Source organism: Lathyrus oleraceus, chromosome 2 (assembly GCF_024323335.1).
Source record: "Lathyrus oleraceus cultivar Zhongwan6 chromosome 2, CAAS_Psat_ZW6_1.0, whole genome shotgun sequence".
Taxonomy (NCBI): Eukaryota; Viridiplantae; Streptophyta; class Magnoliopsida; order Fabales; family Fabaceae; genus Lathyrus; species Lathyrus oleraceus.
The window spans coordinates 153,171,502-153,177,501 of NC_066580.1; positions in this window are offsets into that span (position 1 = coordinate 153,171,502).

The window sequence follows — 6,000 nt, forward strand, 5'->3', positions numbered from 1 at the left end:
ACCATCCTCCTCCGTACAAAAGACTCTTGTTTCTTCAGTTGGCCCAAGTGGCATTGTTGATGAAGAATTTGATGAGATGCTGAGGCTCATCAGAAAAAGTGAGTACAACATTGTAGACCAGCTTCTACAAACGCCATCCAAGATTTCCATTCTTTCTCTGCTGCTGAATTCAGAACCCCATAGGGAGGCTCTGCAGAAAGTCTTGGATCTGGCGTACGTTGATTATGACGTTACCCTTGAGCAGTTTGATAGTATTGTTGTAAATATTACCGCTTGCAACACTTTGAGCTTTTGTGACGCTGATCTCCCTGAGGAGGGAAGAGACCACAACATGGCTTTACATATCTCTATGAATTGCAAATCTGATGCAATGTCCAATGTGCTGGTGGACACTGGATCTTCTCTTAATGTATTGCCGAAATCCACACTCTCTCGATTGTCATATCAAGGTCCTCCCATGAGGCAGAGTGGGGTTGTTGTGAAAGCATTTGATGGGTCGCGCAAGACCGTGATTGGGGAAGTTGACCTCCCAATCAAAATTGGACCAAGTGATTTCCAGATTACTTTCCAAGTAATGGATATCCACCCATCATATAGCTGTCTCTTAGGCAGACCATGGATTCACGAGGTTGGCGCCGTGACATCCACCCTACACCAGAAGTTGAAATTTGTGAAAAATAAGAAACTGGTTGTGGTAGGGGGAGAAAAGGCTCTCCTGGTTAGCCACTTGTCTTCTTTCTCGTACATTGACGCTGAGGATGAAATTGGAACGCCATTCCAAGCTTTATCTATTGATGAACCAATCGAGAAGAAGTCTCCTTCACTCACTTCCTACCGTGATGCTAAGCTGGCCATTGAATGTGGTGCAGTTGCTGGTTTAGGGAAAGTGATCGAGCTTGAAGACAACAGATCCCGGGCTGGCATTGGCTACTGTTCTGGGGAATGTAATGATCAAGGTTTGTTCACAAGTGGAGGATTCATCCATGCTGATCAGCCTGAAGAAGAGGAAGTTGCTGCTATCTTGGAAGATGACGCAGAGGACGTGAATAATTTTGTTATTCCTGGTGGTGTCTGCCACAATTGGGTCGCTGTAGATGTTCCTATAGTCATCCATAGATCAGAGTAATTGTTCACTTTGTTTAAAACCCTTCTCCCATGCCAAAAGGAGAAGTGATGACATTGTTGGCAAAGCATATATACAATGATGTTTTCATTCAATTTTTGCATTGTTAAACATTTGTTTTTCCTTTGTTTTCGCTTTTTGCTTTTGCATGAAATCAGTGATCACAAAAAACCCATAAGAATAAAAAGCAATCTTTTTTCATCTGCATAATGGTTTGCTTGTTTAAATTCTAAAGTTTTTCCTTAACCAAAATCATTATGCAGGTTGATCTTAAAACCCATTGAACATAATGATCCAGCGCCATCTCCCTATTTTGAATTCCCTGTATTTGAGGCAGAAGAAGATGACGTTGAGGGGATTCCTGATGAGATTACCCGTCTCCTTGAGCACGAAGAGAAGATCATTCAGCCGCATCTCGAACACTTGGAAACAGTCAACTTGGGGTCTGAGGATTGTGTTCGTCTGGTGAAGATTGGGGCACTTCTTGAAGGGTCTGTCAAGGAAGATTTGATCAGTTTGCTACGAGAATATTCAGATATCTTTGCTTGGTCATATGAAGACATGCCGGGTTTGGATACAGATATTGTGCAACATTTCCTGCCTTTGAAGCCTGAGTGCGTGCCTGTGAAGTAGAAGCTCAGAAGAACTCATCCAGATATGGCAGTGAAGATCAAAGAGGAAGTTCAGAAGCAAATTGATGCGGGGTTTCTGGTGACTTCTACATATCCTCAATGGGTGGCCAATATTGTGCCTGTTCCTAAGAAGGACGGAAAAGTCCGTATGTGCGTTGATTATAGAGATTTGAATAAAGCTAGTCCAAAAGATGATTTTCCTCTACCACACATTGATATGTTGGTAGACAACACAGCTAAATTCAAAGTCTTTTCCTTTATGGACGGATTTTCCGGATATAATCAAATCAAGATGGCACCCGAGGATATGGAGAAGACAACATTCATCACGCCTTGGGGAACATTCTATTATCGAGTGATGCCCTTCGGTTTGAAGAACGCCGGAGCCACGTATCAACGAGCTATGACTACCTTGTTTCATGACATGATGCACAAGGAGATAGAGGTCTATGTTGATGATATGATTGCTAAGTCCCGAACGGAAGTGGAACATGTTGAGCATTTGTTGAAGCTTTTTCAGCGTCTGAGGAAGTTCAAACTTCGTTTGAATCCGAACAAATGTAGTTTTGGAGTCCGTTCCGGCAAGTTGTTGGGTTTTGTGGTAAGTGAAAGAGGTATCGAGGTTGATCCTGCAAAGGTCAAAGCAATACAAGAGATGCCTGCACCCAAAACTGAGAAGCAAGTTCGAGGTTTTCTTGGCCGCTTGAACTACATTTCCAGATTATATCCCATATGACTGCCACATGTGCGCCGATATTCAAGCTCCTCCAGAAAGATCAGTCTCATGATTGGACCGAGGATTGCCTGAAAGCATTCGACAGTATCAAAGAGTATCTGTCTGAACCACCAATCTTGTCTCCGCCTGTGGAAGGAAGACCTCTGATTATGTACTTGAGAGTTCTTGAAGACTCGATGGGTTGTGTACTCGGTCAACAAGATGAATCAGGGAAGAAGGAATTTGCTATCTACTACCTCAGTAAGAAGTTTACTGATTGTGAGTCTCGGTACTCTATGCTTGAGAAGACGTGATGTGCTTTGGCTTGGGCTGCTAAGCGTTTGCGCCAGTACATGATAAATCATACAACTTGGTTGATATCCAGAATGGATCCGATTAAGTATATCTTCGAGAAGCCTGCTTTAACTGGGAGGATTGCCCATTGGCAGATGTTGTTGTCTGAGTATGATATCGAGTATCGAGCTCAGAAAGCTATCAAAGGTAGTATCTTGGCTGACCATCTAGCGCACCAGCCGATTGAAGATCATCAGTCTGTTCAGTATGACTTCCCTGACGAGGAAATTCTGTATTTGAAGATGAAAGATTGCGATGAGCCTACACTTGATGAAGGTCCGGAACCTGGTTCCAGATGGACGATGGTGTTTGATGGCGCTGTTAATCAGTACGGAAATGGAATTGGGGCAGTGATTGTTAATCCCCAAGGTGCTCATATTCCTTTTACAACAAGGCTAACTTTCAAATGCACGAATAATATGGCGGAGTATGAAGCCTGTATTATGGGACTTGAAGAATGCATTGATTTGAGAATCAAGTATCTTGATGTCTATGGTGATTCGGCCCTGGTTGTCAATCAGATCAAGGGTGAATGGGAGACGAATCAGCCAGGTCTCATCCCATATAGAGATTACGCAAGACGAATTTCAACGTTCTTTACAAAAGTTGAGTTTTATCACATTCCTCGAGAGGATGATCGGATGGTAGATGCTCTTGCTACGCTTGCTTCCATGATTGTGGTCAGATGGTGGAATGATGTTCCCAACATTACTGTGATGCGTTTGGACAGACCAGCTCACATATTTGCAATTGAAGAAGTGAAATATGACAAGCCTTGGTACTTTGATATCAAGAATTTCCTCCAGAACCAGGTCTACCCGCCTGGGGCATCTGTGAAAGATAGGAAAACTTTGAGAAGGTTGTCAGGCAGTTTCTACCTCAGTGGTGAAGTGCTGTACAAGAGAAATTTTGATATGGTGTTGCTCAGATGCCTGGATAGACACGAAGCAAACCTGTTGATGACTGAGGTCCATGAGGGTTCATTTGGTACTCATTCCAATGGACATGCCATGGCTAAGAAGATGTTGAGAGCAGGCTACTATTGGCTGACAATGGAGTCTGACTGTTGCAAGTATGTGAAGAAATGTTACAAGTGTCAAATTTATGCGGACAAGATTCACACTCCTCCGACACTCCTGAATGTGATTTCATCACCATGGCCTTTCTCTATGTGGGGAATCGACATGATCGGCATGATTGAGCCGAAAGCGTCCAACGGACACCGGTTTATCCTCGTAGCAATTGATTACTTCACTAAATGGGTTGAAGCCGCTTCGTACACGAATGTAACCAGACAGGTGGTTGTGAAGTTTATCAAGAATCAGCTGATTTTCCGTTATGGTGTGCCAGAGAGGATCATTACTGATAATGGATCCAATCTGAATAATAAGATGATGGATGAGTTGTGCGCTGAATTCAAGATTGCACACCATAATTCCTCTCCCTACAGACCTAAGATGAATGGGGTTGTTGAAGCTGCTAATAAGAATATCAAGAGGATTATCCAGAAGATGACTGTCACGTACAAAGATTGGCATGAGATGCTGCCATTTGCTTTGCATGGATATCGTACATCTGTACGCACTTCAACAGGGGCAACCCCTTTCTCTCTTGTTTATGGCATGGAAGATGTTCTCCCAGTAGAGGTGGAGATCCCATCAATGCGAGTCTTGATGGAAGCCAAGTTGACTGATGCTGAATGGATTCAAAGTCGTTATGACCAGTTGAATTTGATTGAAGAGAAGCGTTTAACTGCCATGTGTCATGGTCAGTTATATCAGCAGAGAATGAAGAAAGCATTCGATAAGAAGATCAAGTCGCGTGTGTTCCGAGAAGGTGACCTCGTGCTCAAGAAAGTTTTGTCTTTCGCGCCCGATTCCAGGGGCAAGTGGACTCCAAACTACGAGGGTCCATATGTTGTTAAGAGAGCCTTTTCAGGCGGTGCTTTAATGCTTACAACAATGGATGGGGAGGATTTCACTCGTCCTGTGAATTCAGATGCAGTCAAGAAATACTTTGCCTAGAAAAAAGTATATGCAAATGAAAAAAAAAAACAGAATAGCTCGCTAAGTTGAAAACCCGAAAGGGCGGCTTAGGCAAAAATGAGCGTCTCGGTGGAGAACCCGCAAGGGTAATCCAGGCAAAAATTAGAGACTTGGAAAAAAAAGAAAATATTTGCATCCCGCTAGATTGAGTACCTCACCCTGGGGCAATCTAGGCAAAAATTAGGGATTTGGCAAGTAACTGCATCCTGACAAGACTTTCTGTTCACCAGTCGTCATTTCGTCAGAAGATTCTTGATTCGTCGTCAACTGAAGCTTCGAATACATCGAGATTCAAATTGGTAGAGAAAGGATCATTATGTTCAATATAGCCTTCTTCCAATATATATCACTGATTTCAAATTTGTACAGATCTATGGAGTCTTGCCATTTGCAGGCTACCATTCCATCAAATTAATTTGAGTTTTTTATCCAATTATTTGCACTCTTATTTGTTTCAATTCAACAAATGTTTTGCATGTTTTAAATTGATAAAATGTCATTGTTTTAAACAAATAAATTTTTCAAAAAAAAAAAAAAAAAAAACATTGTTTTAAATGAAGTGAACATTCATAAGGTCGAAAAGATACTTAAGAATATTTCAGTGCTCTCCCGAGGGTGGCATGATCTCCAACAGGTAAGACATTCGTTCATATTCCTGGTTTGGATGTATCTTCTTTCTTCAGATCTTTGGTGGGGTTGTTCCTCAAACAGAATTGTTGGTGGGGTTGTTCCCCAAGCAGAGTGTTGTTGAAGACTTCGTTTTCTCCAGCAGCAGTTTTCCCCAGCATGGGTGTTTCCTTGTGAGTTTCAGCGGTTGATGGTTTGTCATCTTGGTGCCCCGTCACTTTCTCCAGTGGGTCGACATCCCCAGACTTTATTTGTCTCCTCAGCACATTCGCGAGCAGAGTCGTTGTCACTCTCCCCAGTGCAGGTGCCAGCGGAATTGTCTGTTTCCTCAGCACGATCGCTTTCTTTTTGAAAGACTCGGTAAGTCAGCGGTTTGATACCCGGTACTTTACCTTTTCCCCGGCGAAGTCGTCTGCGGAGTTGTTGCTTTCTCTCTATCAGAGTGCTTATTCTCTTCAGCAGAGCAGGATTTATTTTCCTATTCAGTGATTGATTGGGTTGACA